At 43.7% G+C, this 26,156-nt stretch overlaps 1 protein-coding gene across 2 annotated transcripts in view; it reads right to left on the reverse strand.

The window, feature by feature from the left end:
• ahdc1 (AT-hook DNA binding motif containing 1) overlaps positions 1 to 26,156 on the reverse strand; it is a 178,501-nt gene that overhangs the window by 106,990 nt on the left and 45,355 nt on the right. The window lies entirely within an intron of this gene.

Genomic DNA, 26,156 nt, shown 5'->3' on the forward strand with positions numbered 1-26,156 from the left:
CACAAGTCGAACACTTCCCAAGTGTCTAGGACTGTGTGATGTATTTTCTGATGATGTGTGCAGATCCCAGTAAGGTGGCCTTTTGCAGTTGGCAGATTGTAATTTTGTCAATGTCTATTGTTTCCAAATGCCAGCTGAGATCTTTTGGCACGGCACCCAGTGTGCCCATCACCACCGGGACCACCTGCACTGGTTTCTGCCAGAGTCTTTGAAGTTCAATCTTGAGGTCCTGAGAGCGGCTGAGTTTTTCCTGTTGTTTTTCTTCAATGCGACTGTCACCTGGGATGGCAACATCAATGATCCAAACCTTGTTCTTTTCCACAACTGTGATGTCTGGTGTGTTGTGTTCCAGAACTTTGTCAGTTTGTTATTATTATTATTATTATTATTATTATTATTATTATTATTATTATTATTATTATTATTATAGAGGGAGCTCATCCGCGCTCTTCCTGGGTTGGATTTGACCTGGCAACCCATCGGTCCTGCCAGCAACAAGAGTTTAACCCACTGTTAAACCGGGGGTTCCGGACACAAGCCCCCCCTTCCTGTGCCAGCCGAAGATGGAGGCGCTTGGAAGAGATCTCCCCAAAGAAGCCCCTTCCCAGGAAAGCAGCCGAGGGGAGGGGGAGGGAGGGAGGCAACGCAGCCGTCTGCAAGAGAGACCATCCTTCATTCCGCCCCCAGCGCCAAAGCACTGAGCGACAACACAAGGCTTTTAAAATCCCCTACGCGCAGGCAGGCAGGCAGCGTGACTCACTGCAACCCCACGGTTGCCCAAAACAAGCTCCGACAAGGAGAGGAAGGGAGGAAGGAGGCAGAGAGAGAAAAAGAGAGAGAGAGAGAGAGAGAAGAGGAGGCCAGAAGGAGCAGAAACCCTGCCTGCTGGCTGGAGGCTAATTGGTTCCGGCAACAGCCTGCTTGGCTTGGCAAACCTTCCCCAGGCAGATCCTTCTCCAGCCACTGCAGAGGCCAGAACATCTCTCCTTGCCCACCGCCGGACACAATCCAGCCAACATGGAGAAGAAGAGAAGCTACATTTTCCAATGTGGAACATGGTGAACACACTGCACATCTTTGCAAGTGTGAACCCTACCACGGATAAACAGAGCAAGCCAGCTGAGGGCAGCAGAAGCAAAAGGACCGGGAAGAGGAGAAGCTGCCACGGCCATGAATCCCTCTCCCTTTAAAGGCCACCGAGGGAGGAAGGAAGGAAGAAAAGAGAGAGACAGAACGGTGGCCAAGGCTGAGTGAAGTCAACAGTCTGCAGCAAGCCAAGCTGAAGGATGCGCCAATCACGGCGCATCATTAAAGGGACCGGCTCACATTGGCGGATTTTTTAATATTTTGGTTTATTCATGGAGAAGGGCACAATGACACGTGGGATCCTGAAGTTACCCAGCCCAGACACAAACAGACTGGTACGACTGGCTTTCGGGATTTCCACAAGCAACACCACAAAACCTTCAGGCCTAAGCGAAAAGGCTGAAATGTTGTCACAAACGGCACAACAGGGCAGGGGTCCTCAAACTTTTTAAGCCGAGGGCCGGTTCATGGTCCCACAGATTGTTGAGGGGCCGAATTATCATTTGAAAAAAATACAAACAAATTCCGATGCACACTGCATATGTCTTATTTGTAGTGCAAAAACAACAACAACAACAAGAAGAAGAACAATGAAAGAACAATACAATATTTAAAAATAAAAACAATTTTAACCAACATACATTTATCAGGATGTTAATGGGAAGTGTGGTCCTGCTTCTGGCCAATGAGATAGTCAAGTTAATTAGGGTTGTTGTTGTTGTGTGCCTTCAAGTCATTTCAGACTTTGGGTGAGCCTAAGTCTAAAATTTATTTATTATTTATTTACTGCATTTATTCACTACATTTGTATCACACCCTTCTCACCCCAAAGGGGACTCGGAGTGGCTTACAAATTATATGAACATACAATATATTATATTATTAACATAGCACAATATTAGCATTATATATTACTACTAGCTGTGCCCGGCCACGCGTTGCTGTGGCAAAGTGGTGGTGGTATTGGTTAAAAATTGTTATGTAATTTTTATTTGATGTTATTTGTATTTTTAAATTATTTTTATTGTAAGTTATCTTTTTATTTATTATATTTTATTATTTTCTTGTATTATTTTTAGTTATTTTCTGTTATTATAGTATTTTATTGTATTAATTTTTAGTGTTTTTAATTATTTTTAGTGTTTTTTATTAATTTTTATTGGGTTGCTAGGAGACCAAGTTGGAGGAGCTTAGCCTTCTAACTGGCAGCAATTGTATAAAAACAATTATTCCTCTCTCTCTAATTAGGACTTTATTTTTCTTTTCTTTTTGTTGTATCAACCTAGAGGGATGGATGATGGGTTGTGTTGTCAAATTTCGAGGTTGCGGGGCCTGTAGTTTTGTTGTTTTGTGGGTCGCCGTGATGCCATCACTCTTTTATATATATAGATATAGAATATATAATTAATATTATTATATGGTATTATTATTAGTGTTATATTGTATTACATTATAATATTATTATCAATATTATATGTATATACAATATATTATATTATAAAACTGAGGGCGGGGGGCAGGTAAATGACCTCAGAGGGCCCCCGGGCCTTAGTTTGGGGACCCCTGCAACAGGGTTTCACTTGCTGACGAGCAGGAGCTAGGGACCTGATCCTGCTTCTTGGCAGAATGGAGTTGGACAGGATGGCCCACCAGGTCTCTTCCAACTCTAGGATTCGGTTTTTGCCTACTATTGTCACTTACTGAAGTGCAAGCATGTTTCCCAATTGTCCATCAGAATGAAAGTCAGGCTTCTCACTATGGAGTTGGTTGCACACACCGCAAGACTCAACACAACTCATTTGTTGCTGCCCGGTTTGCTACCCAAAGGATGTTGCCCCTCGACCCCAGCCGGCACCAACGCCCCCGGCCCCCTTTCCTCCCCCCACCCCCAAAACACCCTCCCAGGGCACGAAAGGCCCAGCCAGTCTGGGGCCAGCCAGGCCTTGAGGCCACCACCGGCCCCACACCACGTGCCAAGACCCGGCCGCTTTGTTCCAGGTGCCTGTTCGTTTCTGTCATTAGGCTAATAGGATGCGGATGCATTACTCCATCCCGCATGCTGATAATGAAGCACTCAGGCCTGTGTGTGTGTGCATTAATGGGCAGGGCGGGAAGGAGAAAGAGGAGCAAAGAAGGGGCTGCGTTTGGCATGTACCGTATATACTTGAGTATAAGCCAACCAGAATATAAGCCGAGGCACCTAATTTTACCACAAAAAAAATGAGAACATTGACTCCAGTATAAGCCAAGATACCAATAAAATTACCGTATATACTCAAGTATAAACCGACCCAAATATAAGCCGAGGCACCTAATTTTACCACAAAAAAAACTGGGAAAACATTGACTCCAGTATAAGCCAAGATACCAATAAAATTACCGTATATACTCAAGTATAAGCCGACCCAAATATAAGCCGAGGCACCTAATTTTACCACAAAAAAAAAACTGGGAAAACATTGACTCCAGTATAAGCCAAGATACCAATAAAATTACCGTATATACTCAAGTATAAGCCGACCCAAATATAAGCCGAGGCACCTAATTTTACCACAAAAAAAAACTGGGAAAACATTGACTCCAGTATAAGCCAAGATACCAATAAAATTACCGTATATACTCAAGTATAAGCCGACCCAAATATAAGCCAAGGCACCTAATTTTACCACAAAAAAAAACTGGGAAAACATTGACTCCAGTATAAGCCAAGATACCAATAAAATTACCGTATATACTCAAGTATAAGCCGACCCAAATATAAGCCGAGGCACCTAATTTTACCACAAAAAAAAACTGGGAAAACATTGACTCCAGTATAAGCCAAGATACCAATAAAATTACCGTATATACTCAAGTATAAGCTGACCCAAATATAAGCTGAGGCACCTAATTTTACCACAAAAAACTGAGAAAACATTGACTCCAGTATAAGCCAAGATACCAATAAAATTACCGTATATACTCAAGTATAAGCCGACCCAAATATAAGCTGAGGCACCTAATTTTACCACAAAAAAACTGAGAAAACATTGACTCCAGTATAAGCCAAGATACCAATAAAATTACCGTATATACTCAAGTATAAGCCGACCCAAATATAAGCCGAGGCACCTAATTTTATCACAAAAAAAAAAACTGGGAAAACATTGACTCCAGTATAAGCCAAGATACCAATAAAATTACCGTATATACTCAAGTATAAGCCGACCCAAATATAAGCCAAGGCACCTAATTTTACCACAAAAAAAAAACTGGGAAAACATTGACTCCAGTATAAGCCCAGATACCAATAAAATTACCGTATATACTCAAGTATAAGCCGACCCAAATATAAGCCGAGGCACCTCATTTTACCACAAAAAAAAAAACTGGGAAAACATTGACTCCAGTATAAGCCCAGATACCAATAAAATTACCGTATATACTCAAGTATAAGCCGACCCAAATATAAGCCGAGGCACCTAATTTTACCACAAAAAAAAAAACTGGGAAAACATTGACTCCAGTATAAGCCAAGATACCAATAAAATTACCGTATATACTCAAGTATAAGCCGACCCAAATATAAGCCAAGGCACCTAATTTTACCACAAAAAAAAAACTGGGAAAACATTGACTCCAGTATAAGCCAAGATACCAATAAAATTACCGTATATACTCAAGTATAAGCCGACCCAAATATAAGCCGAGGCACCTCATTTTACCACAAAAAAAAAACTGGGAAAACATTGACTCCAGTATAAGCCCAGATACCAATAAAATTACATTAATCGAGGCCTCAGTAGTTTAAATGTTTTTGAATCTTTACATCAAACTGTAATTTAAGCTGTGACTGTTGAACTCTGATTAAATCATTATTTTCATCTTCTTCAATTTTTTTTTTTCGTGTCAGGAGCAACCGGAGTTGCTTCTGGAGTGAGAGAATTGGCCGTCTGCAAGGACGTTGCCCAGGGGACATTGCCCGGATGTTTTTACCATCCTTGTGGGAGGCTTCTCTCATGTCTCCGCATGGAGCTGGAGCTGACAGAGGGAGCTCATCCGCGCTCTCCCCGGGTGGGATTCGAACCTGGCAGCTTTCAGGTCAGCAGCCCAACTTTCAATTCACTAGGCTTTTATCCCCTAGGCCACCGGAGGCTCCTTAGATGTTGGACAATAAGGAGTGATTAAGGAAAAGCCTATTAAATGTCAAATTACATTACGATTTTACAAATTGAGCACCAAAATATCATGTTTTACAACAAAATTGACAGAAAAAGCAGCTCAATACACGGTAACATTATGTAATAATTACTGTGTTTGCAAATTTAGTACCAAAACATCACAATGTATTGAAAACATTGACTACAAAAACATTGACTACTAATAGGAAGACTGCACTGGATAATCCAGAACGTTGGATAAGCGGAGGTTGGATAAGTGAGATACTATTGTATATATAAACCCCACTTGCCTAGATTCCAACAGACCAAGTCCTAAGTGGGTTTTTGTTTGTGGAAGCAAGTATGAATGTTGTAATTAGTCACCTTGATTAGCACTGAATGGCATTGCAGCTTCAAAGCCTGGTTACTTCCTTCCCTGGGGGAATCCTTTGTTGGGAAGTGTTAGCTGGCCCTGATTGTTTCCTGTCTGGAATTCCTCTATTTATTTTTTTTAGTGTTGCTTTGCAAAGCCATTCAGTGCTAATCAAGGTGGTCAAGTGCAACATTCACACTTGACTCCAACAGACAAGAGTTCTTTGATCAGCCCATCCTTATGTTTTATCGCTGCGTTTTAACTTTATTTATTTATTTACAGTATTTATATTCCGCCCTTCTCAGGGCAGATCACATTACACATGTAAGGCAAACATTCAATGCCTTTTAACATAGAACAAAGACAGAGACAAACGCAGACTCCGAGCTGGCCTCGAACTCATGACCTCTTGGTCAGAGTGATTTGTTGCAGCTGGCTGCAGCCGGCTGCTCACCAGCCTGCGCCATGATTGGATTTTAATCGTATGTTTTAATTTTTCATTTGTGCGTTTTTGGTATTTTTATGCTTTTGTATGTATACTTGTTTTGCATTTGTAAGCTGCCCTGAGTCCCTGCGGGGAGATAGAGGCGGGGTACAAGAATAAAATTATTATTTATTATTATTATTATTATTATTATTATTTTATTATGACACAGCAAACAAGATAGATATGCCGGATTTCATATCACAAAATCACAAGTCGAACACTTCCCAAGTGTCTAGGACTGTGTGATGTATTTTCGGATGATGCGTGCAGTTGGCAGATCGTAATTTTGTCAATGCCTATTGTTTCAAAATGCCAGCTGAGATCTTTTGGCACGGCACCCAGTGTGCCCATCACCACCGGGACCACCTGCACTGGTTTCTGCCAGAGTCTTTGAAGTTCAATCTTGAGGTCCTGATAGCGGCTGAGTTTTATTATTATTTTATTATTAATAATAATAATAATAATAATAATAATAATTTATTATTATTATTATTCTTTCTCCCACCCTGGACATCATTCCACAGAGAGATATCTAAACCCCACTTTCCTAGTTTCCAACAGACCTCACAACCTCTGAGGATGCCTGCCATTGATGCAGGCGAAACGTCTTCTGGAACATGGCCATACATACGGGAAAACTCACAGCAAGCCAGTGATTCCGGCCATGAAAGCCTTCGAGAAGACCTTGCTCGCCTCCTCTGCCTGCGCTCAACTTCAAGGCTTTGCCTGCAGAAAGGCGTCATGTTCTGTGGCACCCAGGGCGCATGAATCCTTATTGGCCCAGGGAGAATTCCCGGGCGCATTCTGCCACACTTGAGAAACAAGGCTTTTGCACTGGGGAGGCCCAGGAGGAAGGCTGTCTGTCGGGAGGAGAAAGGGTGGCTACACCTTCCCCTCGCTCTCCGGAAAAGAAGCCCGAGAACGCACGGGGCGGGAGAGAGGAGACAGCTGCCCTTTCAGAGCAAAGGCAGGCACAGCCAGCGAGCCAGTTTCCACACAGGAAACAGCCCGGCATTCCCCCTCCAACCTCCACCCTGGCCAGCTATGCATGGCGGTGGAAGCAGCCCAGGCAACGCTCCCAGCTTGGCCGGCGTGAAGCATCTGGAAGAACAATGGCCGCTCTTCCCTTCCCACCCCAAGGACTTCAAGTGAGCCTGCCCAGACCTTTCTCCTTCTGCAATGCTTCTCACTGACACATAGCACCCGGCCTGGTTCCTTCATTTTCTCCTCAAAAGTCGTGACCGGATTCCCATCCCCTCCTCACTAAATACCCTGTTTCCCCTAAAATAAGACATCCCCAGAAAATAAGACCTAGCAGAGGTTTTGCTGAATTGCTAAATATAAGACCTCCCCCGAAAGTAAGACCTAGCAAAGTTTGTGTTTGGATGCATGCTCATCGAACAGAACACCAGAGCATGCAGGATCGGTAAATGTACGTACCAGTTGTATATGGAAATAATGGTAGTAATAAGAAATTCTTGATAGGATTCACAGTTTGTCTGGTTATGCTGGTTTGTGATGACAACTACTGTACAGTATATCATAAATGTTCATTTTTTTTGTTCAACAATAAATGTGAATTCTTCTTCATGGAAAAATAAGGCATCCCCTGAAAATAAGACCTAGAGCATCTTTGGGAGCAAAAATTAATATAAGACACTGTCTTATTTTCGGGGAAATACGGTAGCATCTGCAAAACATTGCTTGCTGAGAATCTTCTGGGCTATTTGGCCAGGGTGCAGAAGCATTTTCTCCTGAAGTTTTGCCCACATCTATGGGAGGAATCCTCAGAGGTTGTGAGGTCTGTTGGAAACTAGACAAGTGGGATCTATCTATCTACAATAGAGTCTCACTTATCCAACATAAACGGGCCAGTATAATGTTGGATAAGCGAATATGTTGGATAATAAGGAGGGATTAAGGAAAAGCCTATTAAACATCAAATTACAACTCCGGTTGCTTCTGACACGAAAAAAAAAATTATGATTTTACAAATTAAGCACCAAAACATCATGTTTTACAACAAATTTGACAGAAAAAGCAGTTCAATACACAGTAATGGTATGTAGTAATTACTGTATTTACAAATTTAGCACCAAAACATTGCGATGTATTGAAAACATTGACTACAAAAGCATTGACTACTAAAAAGCAGACTGCGGTGGATAATCCAGAATGTTGGATAAGCGAATGTTGGATAAGTGAGACTCTACTGTATGTATCTATTTATGGAATAATGTCCAGGGTGGGAGAGCAAGTGGGGATGTTGCCATTGGCCACCTTGATTAGCATTGAATAGCCTTGCAGCTTCAAAGCTTGGCTGCTTCTTGCCTGAGGGAACATGAAAAGCACACTAACTCAGCCATAGCAGAGCACTTGATGAAACACCCTGGACACAGCAGATTATCTGAAAACACAGAAATGCTGGACCACTCTCACAACCACCATGTTAAGCTACACAGAGAAGCCACTGAAATCCAGAAGAAGCAGATGGTTTTGAGAGAGTATGACATGCCTAAGGTGAGTTTCCAGGGCAGAGGGGGGATCTGAACCCTAATCTCCAGAGTCATAGTCCCATGCTTAAACCATTATACCGTACTGGATAGGTAGGTTAATCTGGAAATGAGCCTGAGTGCTTTGCAAAGGAGGTGTGGATGGAGAGCTGATTCATATCACAACTCTGTGCCTCAACAAAGCAATGTGACACTCAAATGAATTGGCGATTGAGAGCACATGGCAGCTGCTTCAAAAACAACATCCCAAATGTTCTGTTTTTGGACACAACGAAGGTAAATCAAGAGCATCTGGATACATCAGTAAGAAGAGCCCTAACCACAGCCTATGACGGTGATGGCGTACTTATGACACGCGTGTCAGCACTGACATGTCTAGCCAATTTTGCTGACACGCGGTGGTCACCTCTTGGGTTGTTAAGTGTTTTGTGGCCAAATTTGGTGTCATTTCATCCAGTTGTTTTTTTATTTACTCCGTCCTACAAATGAACAGTGTGTATACATACATATATATATATATATATATATATATATATATATATACACACACACACACACACACACACACACACACACACACACACACACTAGTTGTGCCCGGCCACGCGTTGCTGTGGCAAAGTGATGGTGGTATTGGTTTAAAATTGTTGTGTAATTTTTATTTGACGTTATTTGCATTTTTTTTATTAATTTTATTGTAAGTTATCTTTTTATTTATTATATTTTATTATTTTCTTGTATTATTTTTAGTTATTTTCTGTTATTATAGTATTTTATTGTATTAATTTTTTAGTGTTTATAATTATTTTTTAGTGTTTTTTATCATTTTTATTGGGTTGCTAGGAGACCAAGTTGGAGGAGCTTAGCCTTCTAACTGGCAGCAATTGGATAAAAGCAATTATTCCTCTCTCTCTAATTAGGACTTTATTTTTCTTTTCTTTTTGTTGCATCAACCTAGAGGCGTGGATGATGGGTTGTGTTGTCAAATTTCGAGGTTGGGGGGCCTGTAGTTTTGTTGTTTTGTGGGTCGCCGTGATGCCATCACTCTTTTATATATATATATATATATATATATATATATATATATATATACACACACACACACACACACACACACACACACACACACACACTCATTATTATTATATCCTATTATTATATTATCCTATATTTTATATCATTATATTATATTATATTTTTATATTCTATTATTATTATATCATTCATTCTATTATTATTCTATTATTGTAGTATATTATCATATTATTACGATATATTATATTATTCATTATTCATGACTATATTGAAACTAGAATAGAGAGAAATCAGTGTGGAAACTTTGTGAAGCTTAAACTGCAAAAAGTACCATAGATTGTTGTACATGGAAATAACGGTAGTAAGTAGTTTTTGATTTATTAAATACAGTTATATATTACACTTATACATTTTTTGTTATTTAAACTATACATATTGCGAAATTATGTGGGGGTTTTTTTCTCAAAGTGACACACCACCCAAGTCATGCTAGGTTTTTTGGCGAATTTTGACACACCAAGTGCAAAAAGCTTGCCCATCACTGGCCTATGGACACATCCATTTGCTCCTTGGCTACACTTCCCTTAATGTATCTTATAGCGCAACATTGGTACAAACAAGCAAGGGAAGCAAGAAAGCAAAGAAGGCATCTCCTGACAACAGCCGTCCTTGCAGCCTTGGCCAAGTCCACGCACGCAAAGCCACACACAAGAAGCTTCACAGATTCCTCCAAGGAGCATCACAACACCACTCTTCAATGCGATGCTCAAGGAAAACATGCAACTTCTCATCCGCACAGATTCATGATTTTGCCTTGCTTAGAGCTGCTACCTCCCCAAGGGCTTTAGGAAGGCAAGTGACCCAAGAAAACTTTCAAACAACTGCAAAAGCCTCCAGAAAATATATCCAAGATTCTTGTGTCCAGATAACCATCAGAGGAAAGTAGGTTTATTAGGTTTAGTAGGTCATGGAACAAACTGGCAATTCAGTACAATACCGACCCACAAATCAGTGCCCTGTGTGTATCTTCTTCTCTCTCGTCCGCACACTGTTCAACTCCACACAAACACTTTTGGGATGATACACAGCCACCTGAGCGTATTGCTTCTCATGTTCTGCAGAGCAGAAGCAAACATGGTGAGACCTTGCATGCCCCCAATACGATTTAGCCAGGGACCGGCCAGTGAGATGTTCTGCTGCTGCCAATATTTTAGCATGAGCTTCTTGCTGCAACCGACAAAGCAAGCGAATTGAGCTGTGCCTGTTCTTCCTCATTTATTAAGACAAAGGCCCATCTCATCTTTTGGCCCCATTGGGTATACTTTTGCAGAATATACTTTTGGCCAATGTGGAGATGCCTAGCAACATCGCTTTAGCTGGGCTGTAGCACAGCTGGGAAATCACAAGCAGTGGTAAGATCTACCAACTGAAAGGTGGCCAGTTCAAAGTCCGGTTGGGGTGAGCACCCGACTGTCAAGCCCAGCTCACTGTTTACCTAAGCAGTTCGGAAATTAGGAACCGTTAATTAAGTGGGGGAGGTATGTTACGACATTGTAATAAAGAAAAAGACCAGAAAATGCTGGCGACCAAAAGGAAGGAGGAAGTCCTAATGACTCTTCGCCATAGAGAATGGAGCAACAGCACCCCCTATGGATGAATCCAAGCACAACCTCCAAAGGCACCAAATCTGGACCTCGAAACAACATACCTCTTTCTTTCTGCCTGTTCTGTCTGTCTGTCCAAATGGAATTGAATGTTTGCCGTGTATGTGGACTGTGATCCGCCCTGAGTCCTCTTGGGGAGATAGGGCAGAATAATAATAATAATAATAATAATAATAATAATAATAATAATAATAATGATGATGATGAAACAGATGGAAATAACAACTGATAATAATTGCAAGAGAGATTCAGGAGCAAGGAGGAGCTTCCTGTCATTCCACATCTGCACAGATGTTGTTGGGTGAGTAGGCTTGCCTTCCACCTGCCTTCCTCATAGTTTTTCAAGGACATCTTTGCAACCATAAGGACGTTATACAAATTGAGAAGTTCTCAATGTCTCAAGAAACCTTAAATCTCAGTAGGCTCATTGAGCCCTTCTTCCTGCTACCACGGAACTGTAGTAGACAAGCAATGCTAAGGGAGTAAATAATCAAACGTTGAAGGCTATGAGGCACATCCCAAGAGGACTTGTGCAGCACATCAAGCAGGGATTCAGAACCACTATATGCTCCACAGCATGTCTGCACCGAGGCCAGACTCCCCAGTGCGCCAGAGAAATCCAAAGCTCGTGTGCAAACATTGTGAGGGAAAGCAAAGGTGGTGTTGGTGGTGGTGGAAGCAGAGGCAAGAGGTCCATGCCGCCTGCGCGTATCTGGGTTTGTCACAGATTGGTGAGCAAGTTAATCTCAGACTCCCTGACACGTGGAATAAAATCATGATCCCGTAATGGAATTCATTCGTCTTCCTGTCCGGGGAGAGGACAACCCCGGCACGGCGCACCAGAGGAGAGGAGATTATGGCTCACAGGTTAGAGTATGGGCAATAGGTATGTCCAAAAAATCATTTTGAATCTTATATCGGATTGATATCGGATTGTCCTCGCTTTTTGAGACGCATTCCGATACGTTGTCTCACGGCGCAACCGGCAATGTATTTTGAACCATCGTTAGCCCATTCTCTAATTGTCTCTTAATGTTTCGTTAATTTTTTTCCCAATTTTTAAAATATATTTGTAAAAATATTTTAATTTTTTTTTTGTTTCTGCAACCTACCTTGAAAGGGAGCTTAGCGCAGCCTAACTTGGCTGCCGCTCCCCGTCCAATCAGAAGCTTCCACGATGGAATTTCTAGTTTTCAAAGTATCTTTGCACAACTTGCAAGGGCACTGCAAATTTGATCAGGATAGCTCAAGAAATGAGGGCGGGAGAGCCCTGTAAAATTCCCCCCCCCACCCCCCACCTCCCACCCCCGGTTTCTTTTTTTCTGGTGATTGCGCATGCGCGTCCGCCATTTTAGAAACATTTAGAATCATTACGAATTTTCGGAAATATCCAAAATTTTGGGGTGAAAAATTCGGAAATACTTTCTATATCGAGAATTGAAACATTTTTTTCATCGATCGGACATGCCTAATGGGCAAGGTGTGTGGGTCTGGATTTGCAGCCTGTTGGTGAGGAAATCTGTACAGCAAACCAAATGCCTTGGCCTTGGACAGAGCTATCATTCACAAAAATGTAATATGAATGGGTTCCCGATTGGTAAGCTCAACATCTTCCACCTTTGAATGGAGGGAACTCGCAGACGTTTCTCAGGCTCGCAATTAGAACCAAACACAGAATATCCCGTGACTACACATTTATTCTGTAAAATACGTTTACATCTTGGTAAAACATTTATTTATTGAAACTCGAACTATCCGAGACCTACTTGCCTTTCGGAAAGCCTGCAAAACCTTGCTCTTCCGACAAGCTTTAGATGGGTGAAAAACTCGGGGCTATGTCTGTTTTTATTGTTGTTTTTATTGTTTTTATTGTTATTTTAAAGCCAAGTGTATTGTTTTAATCTATTTCTGTAAACTGCTCCGAGCCAAACTGGGAGTAGCGGTATACAAGTCTAATAAATAAATAAATAAATATGTAACTTTCACAGGGCCTCCGGTGGCACGGTGTGTTAAAGCGCTGAGCTGCTGAACTTGCGGACCAAAAGGTCACAGATTCGAATCCGGGGAGCAGAATGAGCACCCGCTGTTAGCCCCAGCTCCTGCCAACCATAGCAGTTTGAAAACATGCAAATGAAAGTAGATCAATAGGTACCACTCCGGCGGGAAGGTAAGGGCGTTTCATGCAGTCATGCTGGCAGCATGAACTTGGAGACGTCTACGGACAACGCCGGCTCTTCGGCTTAGAAAGGGAGATGAGCACCAACCATAGAGTTAGACACGCCAAGGGGTCCCGACCCCCAGGTTAAGAAACGCTGCTTCTACAGTAGAGTCTCACTTATCCAACACTCGCTTATCCAACATTCTGGATTATCCAACACATTTTTGTAGTCAATGTTTTCAATACATCGTGATATTTTGGTGCTAAATTAATAAATACAGTAATTATTAAATAGCATTACTGTGTATTGAACTACTTTTTCTGTTAAATTTGTTGTATAACATGATGTTTTGGTGCTTAATTTGTAAAATCATAACCTAGTTTGATGTTTAATAGGCTTCTCCTTAATCTCTCTTTATTATCCAACATATTCGCTTATCCAAAATTCTGCCGGCCCGTCTACGTTGGATAAGTGAGACTCTACTGTATGTAACTTTCACGGGGCCTCCGGTGGCACAGTGTGTTAAAGCGCTGAGCTGCTGAACTTGCAGACCAAAAGGTTGCAGGTTCGAATCTGGGGAGCGGAGTGAGCGTCCACTGTTTTGCCAACCTAGCAGTTTGAAAACATGCAAATGTGAGTAGATGAATAGGTACCGCTCCGGCGGGAAGGTAAGGCCGTTTCATGTAGTCATGAACCTGAAGATGTCTACAGACAATGCCGGCTCTTCAGCTTAGAAAGAGAGATGAGCACCAACCCCAGAGTGAGACACGCCGAGGGGTCCCGACCCCCAGGTTGAGAAAGGCTGCTTCTATTTGTATTTTAGAATGTTTTTCTGAATGCTGATGTAAATTAATAATTCTTAATGTGATTTATGTGTACTGTATAATTTTTATATGTGTTTACTGTAAGCCACCCTGAGTCCCCTCTCGGGTGAGAAGGGCGGGATATAAATGTTGTAATAAGTAAATAATAAAATTAAGAGCTCTCTTTTCTCCCCTCTTCCTTCTCTTGATTTCTGTATTTCTGCTGTGGGGTGGAGATACCCAGAACGAATGCAGGCCCCACAAGGGCCCAGAAATGCAGAGCGGAGAGACAAACAGTAAACCCAAGGCCTTTATCGGAAGACCTTTCTAAGGCTGTTCGTGTCCAAGGCCTTTTGTTTTGGAGGCCAACTGCAGGGTGTGTGTGTGTGTGTGTGTGTATAATGGAAGAAGACTTGGTATTTGGGGTGTCTCTGGGTTCTTTCTTGGGCGCAGGATGGCGGTTCCTGAGCGCCGAAGCCTAATCCGCTCTGACACCGCGACCATCTCTGCGGCAGCTAATTGTCGTGTCCCCAGCAGCGGATTACGGTCTAAAGTGGGGAATAAGCAGCAGGAGCAGATGAGCTCCTAAGCAACAAATCTCCTGTTTTCATGCAAGTGACTTTTATTATTAATATAATTAAGGTGCCGGGGAAAAGAGGGGACACGCGGAAGGTGTTTGTAAGAGAGCAGCCGCGCTCCCAGGAGCCTTTTCCAGCCGGAGAGCCGGAAAACACAGGAGATTTTGGCCTGGTTGGGTGAGATCTTCATCTATATATATAAAAGAGTGATGGCATCAGGGCAGCGGACAAAGCGACAAAACTACAGGCCCCCCCAACCTCGAAATTTGACAACACAACCCATCATTCACGGCTCTAGGTTGATACAACAAAAAGAAAAGAAAAATCAAGTCCTAATTACAAGGAGAGGAATAATAGTTTTTATCCAATTGCTGCCAGTTTGAAGGCTAAGCTCTGCCCACTTGGTCTCCTAGCAACCTACTCAGTCCAGGGGACAGGCACAGTTAGGCCTCACTTAGGCCTCTTCCACAGATTATCAGATTTGCACTGGATTATATGGCAGTGTAGACTCAAGGTCCTTCCACAGAGCTATATAACCCATTTAGAATCTTATATTATCTGCTTTGAACTGAATTATCTTGACTCCACACTGCCATATAATCCACTTCAGTGTGCATACTAAACATAAAGCCAACCATACAACAGACATTCAATACCACCACTACCTCAACAATTTCTCACCAACACCACCAGACAATGCCACAGCAACGCGTGGCCGGGCACAGCTAGTGGAATCATAGAATCCTAGAGTTGGAAGAGACCTCACGGGCCATCCAGCCCAACCCCATTCTGCCATTCTGATTGCTCACTAGGTGTGTCCAGCTTGACACACTTGTGTTCATATGCTCAATAATAATAATAATAATAATAATAATAATAATAATAATAATAATAATAATAATAATAATAATAATAAAAGACCACCCTACTGGGATCTGCACGGTTCATCCAAAAATACATCACACAGTCCTAGACACTTGGGAAGCGTTTGACTTGTGATTTTGTGATACGAAATCCAGCATATCTATCTTGTTTGCTGTGTCATAATAAAATAATAATAATAATAATAATAATATCAGGACCTCAAGGTTGAACTTCAAAGACTCTGGCAGAAACCAGTGCAGGTGGTCCCGGTGGTGATGGGCACACTGGGTGCCGTGCCAAAGGATCTCAGCCGGCATTTGGAAACAATAGACAATGACAAAATTACGATCTGCCAACTGCAAAAGGCCACCCTGCTGGGATCTGCACGCATCATCCGAAAATACATCACACAGTCCTAGACACTTGGGAAGTGTTCGACTTGTGATTTTGTGATATGAAATCCAGCATGTCTATCTTGTTTGCTGTGTCATAATAAAATAATAATAATAATAATAATAACAACAACTTTATTTTTATATCCCGCTCCCATCTCCCCAGAGGGGACTCGGGGTGGCTCACATGGGGACAAGCCCAGTTTCAACATACAATAAAATACAGCATAATTAAACCAATGAAAAACAGGTAAAATAGTATAAACATAGAAACCAGCATAAAGCATCACACACTTTCTGTGAATAAACATGCACACTCTCTGCAAATGCACATGCACACACTTTCTGTGAATAAACATGCACACTCTCTGCCAATGCACATGCACACACTTTCTGTGAATAAACATGCACACTCTCTGTCAATGCACATGCACACACTTTCTGTGAATAAACATGCACACTCTCTGCCAATGCACATGCACACACTTTCTGTGAATAAACATGCACACTCTCTGCCAATGCACATGCACACACTTTCTGTGAATAAACATGCACACTCTCTACAAATGCGCATGCAGAATGGGAGGTGCTGGTAGGAAAAAGCACTTCTGTATATGTGTACTGGGTTAACTCCAGCACATGTGCACACTGGATATGTGCGCATATGCACACATATAGATATTGGATATGTGTGCTGGGTGGACTCCAGCACATCTATACAGCCTATCCTTCCTAACAGGGACTTCTGCAAATGCGCATGCACACACTCTCTGCAAATGTTCATGCACACTCTCTGCAAATGCGCAAGCGCACACTCTCTGCACACCTCTTCCATGGCCAAACAGGCAGAAACCTGCCAAGGCGAGGGGGCCGCATTCTCTTGGTGCGCTCAGCCAGGCCCTGCCACCATCCATCAGCTGCCACGGGGTTAATTCCAGCTCCACCAGGTTGTTCTCCCCTCAGTGTTTGTGACTCATTAATGATGTGCACGGGACTAAAAGCCTGCTGAAAAGCATGCACACAAGCCACCCCCTTCTCTCCTTCTTCCCAGCCGTGATGGCCTCTCTCTCTCTCTCTCTCTCTCTCTCTCTCGTGGTCTCATCCTTCACACCCACCCACCCACCCCCTCCCCAGTCTCCGGATACACCTGTGCGCCAGAGAGAAGGATTAACCCTCTCTCAACCATGGAAAAAATAGTATCTGGGCAAGAAGGTGCAGAAGCAATAACTTCTCTGCAGTTATGGGAACACAACAGTCACCATTGCTCAAGCCGAACCAAACGAATTAATGTAACTAACTCAACAAGCCCCTAGTCTCTGTGAACTTCTCTGTGAACTTCATACCACAACACAACACACCGTGTGTGCCTAACACTGTATATATGGCAATAATGGTGTCTCAGGATGTCCTCATATCAGCCATACTGGGTTGAAGGACAATAACGCTTGAGAGAAGACCAGTTCTGAGTGGGACCGTGGGCTTAGCTCACTTTCACAAGAGAAGGCGCATGAGTCTAGGCCAGCGAGCACCACGGCCAGCTGAAAGGCGCTGGCGAGGGGTAAGAGAAGAAAGAAGATGTTTTCAGAAGCCTCCTACACAACCATCAGCACCGAGCTCTGAAACACCCACAGATGACTCCATTTACAACCCAACACAAAAAGACGAGACCGAGGGAATTTCTTAGCAGATCATCAACGTCTTGAGTCTCCTTCGGGAGAGATAAAGCGGGATATAAATATTATAATAATACATATAATAATAATAATAATCTATATATGTGAAAATGTAATGTGCATAATTAGGACCGAGTTAACAACAAAACCACGGGGCCAAATCACACCAAATTTGGCCACAATACTCATCACTTTCAAAGGAGTGACCATCAAAAAAGAAAGAAAGAAAGAAAGAAAGAAAGAAAGCAAGTGAGCGAGCAAGCAAGCATAGATAAGGCCAGAAAAATCGTTACCCAACTTCAATACCATTGAATAGCCTTGCAGCTTCAAAGCCTGGCTGCTTCATACCTAGGGGACTCCATTGTTACCCAACTTCAATACCACTGAATAGCCTTGCAGCTTCAAAGCCTGGCTGCTTCATACCTAGGGGACTCCATTGTTACCCAACTTCAATACCACTGAATAGCCTTGCAGCTTCAAAGCCTGGCTGCTTCATACCTAGGGGACTCCATTGTTACCCAACTTCAATACCATTGAATAGCCTTGCAGCTTCAAAGCCTGGCTGCTTCATACCTAGGGGACTCCATTGTTACCCAAATTCAATACCCCTGAATAGCCTTGCAGCTTCAAAGCCTGGCTGCTTCATACCTAGGGGAACTCCATTGTTACCCAACTGCGATACCATTGAATAGAATCATAGAATCATAGAATAGTAGAGTTGGAAGAGACCTCAAGGGCCATCTAGTCCAACCCCCCGCTAAGAAGCAGGAAATCGCATTCAAAGCACCCCCGACAGATGGCCATCCAGCCTCTGCTTAAAAGCCTCCAAAGAAGGAGCCTCCACCACGGCCCGGGGGAGAGAGTTCCACTGCCGAACAGCCCTCACAGTGAGGAAGTTCTTCCTGATGTTCAGGTGGAATCTCCTTTCCTGTAGTTTGAAGCCATTGTTCCGTGTCCTAGTCTGCAGGGCAGCAGAAAATAAGCTTGCTCCCTCCTCCCTATGACTTCCCCTCACATATTTGTACATGGCTATCATGTCTCCTCTCAGCCTTCTCTTCTGCAGGCTAAACATGCCCAGCTCTTTAAGCCTCTCCTCATAGGGCTTGTTCTCCAGACCCTTAATCATTTTAGTTGCCCTCCTCTGGACGCTTTCCAGCTTGTCAGCATCTCCCTTCATCTGCGGTGCCCAAAACTGGACACAGTGTGATTCCCGGTGTGGTCTGACCAAGGCAGAATAGAGGGGGAGCAGGACTTCCCTGGATCTAGACGTTATTCCCCTATTGATGCAGGCCAAAATCCCATTGGCTTTTTTAGCTGCCGCATCACATTGTAGGCTCATGTTTAACTTGTTGTCCACGAGGACTCCAAGATCTTTTTCGCACACACTGCTGTCAAGCCAGGCATCGTCCCCCATTCTGTATCTTTGATTTCCATTTTTTCTGCCGAAGTGAAGTATCTTGCATTTGTCCCTGTTGAACTTCATTTTGTTAGTTTCGGCCCATCTCTCTAGTCTGTCAAGATCGTTTTGAATTCTGCTCCTGTCTTCTGGAGTGTTAGCTATCCCTCCGAGTTTGGTGTCATCTGCAAACTTGATGATCGTGCCTTCTAACCCTTCGTCTAAGTCGTTAATCAAGATGTTGAACAGAACCGGGCCCAGGACGGAGCCCTGCTTGTGGCACTCCACTTGTCACTTCTTTCCATGATGAAGACGACGCATTGGTGAGCACCCTTTGGGTTCGTTCGCTTAGCCAATTACAGATCCACCTAACCGTAGTTTTGTCTAGCCCACATTTTACTAGTTTCCTTGCCAGAAGGTTATGGGGGACTTTGTCGAAGGCCTTACTGAAATCCAGGTAGGCTACATCCACGGCATTCCCTGTATCGACCCAACTCGTAACTCTATCGAAAAAAGAGATCAGATTAGTCTGGCATGACTTGTTTTTGATAAATCCGTGTTGACTATTAGCAATGACCGCATTTGTTTCTAAGTGTTCGCAGACCACTTCCTTAATGATCTTTTCCAGAATTTTGCCTGGTATTGATGTGAGGCTGACCGGACGGTAATTGTTTGGGTCGTTCTTTTTTCCCTTCTTGAAGATAGGGACCACATTCGCCCTCCTCCAATCTGCTGGGACTTCTCCTGTTCTCCAAGAACTCTCGAAGATGATTGCCAGTGGTTCTGAAATAACTTCCGCTAGTTCCTTCAATACTCTTGGATGTAGCTGATCTGGCCCTGGGGACTTGAATTCGTTTAGAGTGGCCAGGTGTTCCTGGACAACTTGTTTCCCTATTTGGGGTTGGATTTCCCCCAATCCTTCGTCCATTCCATGTTGCTGAGGTTGAAGATGGCTTTCTTTTTGTGAGAAGACCGAGGCAAAGAAGGCATTAAGCAGTTCTGCCTTTTCCCTATCCCCTGTCACCATCACCCCATCTACTCCTTGCAGTGGCCCTATCGCCTCCTTTTTCTTCCTTTTTCTACCAACATAAGCAAAAAAACCTTTTTTGTTGTTTTTTATGTCCCTGGCAAGCCTGAGCTCATTTTGCGCTTTAGCCTTGCGAACCTTTTCCCTACAGGAGTTGGCTATACGTTTGAATTCTTCTTTGGTGATTTCTCCCCTTTTCCACTTCTTGTGCATGTCACTTTTGAGCTTTAGCTCAGTTAGAAGTTCTTTGGACATCCATTCTGGCTTCTTTGCACTTGTCTTATTTTTCTTCTTTGTTGGCACTGTTTGCATTTGCGCCTTGAGTATTTCACTTTTGAAAAACTCCCATCCATCCTTAACTCCCTTGTTTTTTAATATCGGCGTCCATGGAATGCCGCTCAGTAATTCCTTCATTTTTTGGAAGTCAGCTCTCTTAAAGTCCAGAATGCGTGTTTGACTTGTCTTAGTTTCAGCATTCCTTTGTATTGCAAACTGCAGGAGCACATGGCACATGAATAGCCTTGCAGCTTTAAAGCCTGGCTGATTCATACCTAGGGGACTCCATTGTTACCCAACTTCGATACCATTGAATAGCCTTGCAGCTTCAAAGCCTGGCTGCTTCATACCTAGGGGACTCCATTGTCACCCAACTGCGATACCGTTGAATAGCCTTGCAGCTTCAAAGCCTGGCTGATTCATACCTAGGGGATTCCATTGTTACCCAACTTCGATACCATTGAATAGCCTTGCAGCTTCAAAGCCTGGCTACTTCATACCTAAGGGAGTACATTGTTACCCAACTGCGATACCATTGAATAGCCTTGCAGCTTCAAAGCCTGGTTGATTCATACCTAGGGGATTCCATTGTTACCCAACCTGAATAGCCTCTGTTCAAGTTTCCATGGAAGGAGCTTCCACCAGACTCTGAGGCAGAGAGTTCCACTGTTGAACAGCTCTTCCTACAGTCAGGAAGTTCTTCCTAATGTCCGGGTGGAACCTCCTTTCCTGTCATTTGACGCCTTGGCTCCATTGAGGCCTGGTCTCCAGGGCAGATGCTGGGAAATGCAGCCAGGGCAACCTGGCATCAGGGTCGGCCTGATTTATGGGTCAGGGATCAGATCCCACAAAAAACGAGCCCGAGCACAAAACGGGGGAATGTTCCCAGGCCAAGCTTTTCCCCTTTTGTCTGTAACACGAGGCTGTGCTGGGAGCCAAAGGGACGGAGAGGATCACCGGAGGTCAGAGTGGCCACGAATCCTCCGCAGAGGACGGACGGACGGACAGACGGACAGGGCAAGGAGAGCCTTTCTTGCCCTGCCCCCCCCCCTTGGCTGCCTGCTCCGGCACGTTCAATCCCCCCCACATGCTGCTTAAGCTGACACAGACATTCCACACCAAATCCCCTTTGATCGCCAGAAATGCCTGCTGCCCAGAGCGACCATCTGACCGGCCTGCCAGCCAGGATCGCCGCTTTCGTTGTGAGGAGGGGGAGAGGCAGGTCAGGGGTCCCATTTTACGGGCTGGTTTGCCTTTCCAGTCTTCCCAGAATTCTGTTGGGATTACATATATATAATAACTAGCTGTGCCCGGCCACGCATTGCTGTGGCTTATGGGAATCCTTATGGAATAGCAGTGAATAGCCTTGCAGTCTCAAAGCCTGGCCGTTTTCTGGAGTAGCTGGAGCTTTTTGTTGTATGAACGTATAGGCATGGATGAGGGGCTGTGCTGCCAAGTTTAGTGTTTCTAGGATGTGTAGTTTTGTTGTTTTTGTCCTAGGCTGAAATTTCATTACCCTTTTATATATATAGATATAATAATAATACGTTTATTTTTGTGTGCCGACTCCATCTTCCCAGCTGGGGACTCGGGGCGGCTCACACAGGAAACAAGCCCAATATAATCACATAAAATCATAAAACAACAATTTAGACACCAGACAACACAATTTAAAATCAATTCAAACAGGTCATAGTTAAAATCGACATACTGTATTGAAAACATTGACTACACAAACATTGGCTACTAAAAGGCAAGCAGCGTTGGATAATACAGAACGCTGGATAAGTGAAGGAAGGCTGGATAAGCAAGACTCTACTGTAGGTCCTACATCATCTGAATAAGACCGTAGGCAGGAGCAAAGAGAGAAAAGGAAAATCAATAGAAGTGGAGGAAACGTCAGGAGAGAATGCTGCTGCAACATGGCCATAGGTAAAGGTAAAGGTTTCCCCTGACATTAAGTCCAGTCGTGACCGACTCTGGGGGTTGGTGCTGATCTCCATTTCTAAGCCGAAGAGCCGGCATTGTCCGTAGACACCTCCAAGGTCATGTGGCCACTGGCATGACTGCATGGAGCGCCATTACCTTCCCGCCGGAGCAGTACCTATTCATCTACTCACACTCTGGGGGTTGGTGCTGATCTCCATTTCTAAGCCAAAGAGCCGGCGTTGTCCATAGACACCTCCAAGGTCATGTGGCCACTGCCATGACTGCATGGAGCACCGTTATCTTCCCGCCGGAGCAGTACCTATTGATCTACTCACATTTGCATATTTTCGAACTGCTAGGTTGGCGGAAGCTGGGGCTAACAGAGGGCGCTCATTCCGCTCCCCGGATTTGAACCTGGGACCTTTCGGTCCACAAGTTCAGCAGCTCAGCGCTTTAACACACTGTGCCACCAGGGCCATAGAGCCCATAAAATGCATAGCAACCCAATGATTCGGGCCACGAAAGCCTTTGACAACACAAAATAGCCTTGTGTTCGATAACAAGCCTGATCCATTTGTCACGAAGGAGGGGCAACTACGTGAGCAGCTTCCGACCATTTAACACAAACCAGGATTTGCGTGGCTGTCCTAGGTGGAAGGATATTGGTCGAAAGTTATGAGGCTTGTCACTGTTCATTAAAGTTACCAGCAGGAGGTGGAAGAAGAAAAGCGTGAAATCCTTCCGCTCCGTGCTCTCTGCTCCTGCCACCGCCCAACATGGCTTTGAAAGGAGAGAAAGGAGCTGCCTCTGCAAGGAGGTGCTTCCACTGGGAAAGACAGACATGGCCAAAGAGCCGGCGTTGTCCATAGACACCTCCAAGGTCATGCAACCACTGGCATGACTCCATGGAGCGCCTTTTCCTTCCCGCCAGAGCCGTACCTATTGATCTACTCACATTTTTATGTCCAGAGACACCTCCAAGGTCATGTGGCCACTGGCATGACTGCATGGAGCGCCTTTTCCTTCCCACGAGAGCCGTACCTATTGATCTACTCACATTTGCATATCCAGAGACACCTCCAAAGTCATGTGGCCACTGGCATGACTGCATGGAGCGCCTTTTCTTTCCCACGAGAGCCGTACCTATTGATCTACTCACATTTGCATATCCAGAGACACCTCCAAAGTCATGTGGCCACTAGCATGACTCCATGGAGCGCCTTTTCCTTCCCACGAGAGCCGTACCTATTGATCTACTCACATTTGCATATCCAGAGACACCTCCAAAGTCATGTGGCCACTGGCATGACTGCATGGAGCGCCTTTTCCTTCCCACCGGAGCCGTACCTATTGATCTACTCACATTTGCATATCCAGAGACACCTCCAAAGTCATGTGGCCACTGGCATGACTGCATGGAGCGCCTTTTCCTTCCCACCGGAGCCGTACCTATTGATCTACTCACATTTGCATATCCAGAGACACCTCCAAAGTCATGTGGCCACTGGCATGACTGCATGGAGCGCCTTTTCCTTCCCGCCGGAGCGGTACCTATTGATCTACTCACATTTGCATATCCAGAGACACCTCCAAAGTCATGTGGCCACTGGCATGACTGCATGGAGCGCCTTTTCCTTCCCACCGGAGCCGTACCTATTGATCTACTCACATTTGCATATCCAGAGACACCTCCAAAGTCATGTGGCCACTGGCATGACTGCATGGAGCGCCTTTTCCTTCCCGCCGGAGCGGTACCTATTGATCTACTCACATTTGCATATCCAGAGACACCTCCAAAGCCATGTGGCCACTGGCATGACTGCATGGAGCGCCTTTTCCTTCCCGCCAGAGCCGTACCTATTGATCTACTCACATTTGCATATCCATAGACACCTCCAAGGTCATTTATTTATTTATTATTCAAACTTATATGCTGCCACTCCCCTAGGGCTAAAAATCTAACAATTTAAAAACATCTTCAAAACATCTTAAAAACACTTTTCTTTCCTTCCCGCCAGAGCCGTACCTATTGATCTACTCACATTTGCGTGTCCAGAGACACCTCCAAGGTCATGTGGCCACTGGCATAACTGCATGGAGTGCCATTTCCTTCCCGCCGGAGCAGTACCTATTGGTCTACTCACATTTACATGTTTTCGAACTGCTAGCTTGGCAGAAGCTGGGGCTAACAGTGGGAGCTTGCTCTGCCCCCCAGATTCAAACCTGCGACCTTTCAGTCTGCAAGTTCAGCAGCTCAGCGCTTTAACACGCTGCACCACCGGAGGCTCCAAGGTATACATAGAACACAGTATTTCCAGGACAATCATACATTACTTAGTTTAACATCTTTGCAACTAAACAAAGCCTTTCAACAACCTGGGAACACAATCCAAAAATCCTTTAGTCACTTAAGCCACACGCCTTTTGCCCTGTAAAGAAATTACGGAAAGGAGAAATAGATTTCCATTTGCAAGGATATAAGGCGAGAGCACGTAACTGGAAGCTAAGACCTGTGAATACTTGGGTGGAAATCCTATTAAGGGGAAGGTCCACAACTCAGTGGCGCAGCGCATGCTTTGCATGCAAAAAACGCCCGGGATTTAACCCTTGGCCTCTCTCTTAGGAGGCAGGCAACGGCAAACACTGCCCTACGCTACCCGGAGAGGTGATGCTGGTCAGTGCTCAGCTACATGGATCAAAACCTGATGTTCAATGAGTCTGAGGATGCCTGCCATAGATGTGTCAAAACGTCAGGAGGAAATGCTTCTGGGACATGGCTATACAGCCCGGAAAACACAGAACAACCCTGTGATCCCAGCCATGAAAGCCTTTGACAATACATTATTATTATTATTATTATTATTATTATTATTATTATTATTAGATGTGGACAAAATGTCAGGAGGGAATGCTTCTGGAACATGGCCATATAGCCCGGAAACACACAAAACTACCCTGTGATTCCGGCCATGAAAACCTTCGACAACATATTATTATTATTATTATTATTATTATTATTATTATTATTATTATTGTATGACATAGCAAACAAGATAGATATGCTGGATTTTGTTTCACAAAATCACAAGTCAAACACTTCCCAAATGTCTAGGACTGTGTGATGTATTATTATTATTATTATTATTATTATTATTATTATTAGACTTGCGCAAAACGTCAGGAGAGAGTGCTTCTGGAACATGGCCATACAGCCTGGAAAACATACAACTCTGATTCCAGCCATGAAAGCCTTCGACAACACATTATTATTATTATTATTATTATTATTATTATTATTATTATTATTATTATTATTTTATTATGACACAGCAAACAAGATAGATATGCTGGATTTCTTATTATTATTATTATTATTATTAAATTATTTAAATTATTAAATTATTATTATTATTAGATGTGGGCAAAACGTCAGGAGAGAATGCTTCTGTAACATGGCCATACAGCCTGGAAAAAACACAACAACCCACTGACTCACTAAGAGTTTGCGACAAACTTAGCAAGTCTCTTTTCTAGATGATCACATGCCCAACTCTTCCCCATCTCATCGACATATTGATTCAAAATAATGCCTGAATATAATACGAATAAGGTACGAGTTTTCCAAGAGAGACTAACTTGACTTGAATGTCTGAGTCGGATGGTTTTTCTTAATTACGGATGTGGGTCTCGTGTGCCAGAGAGATTGGAAGTGATGGGAGAAAGAGTATCCGTGCTCTTGCCTCCTCTTTCTCTCTCACTCAC

The sequence above is a fragment of the Anolis carolinensis genome, unplaced genomic scaffold, assembly GCF_035594765.1.
Source record: "Anolis carolinensis isolate JA03-04 unplaced genomic scaffold, rAnoCar3.1.pri scaffold_10, whole genome shotgun sequence".
Classification (NCBI taxonomy): Eukaryota; Metazoa; Chordata; class Lepidosauria; order Squamata; family Dactyloidae; genus Anolis; species Anolis carolinensis.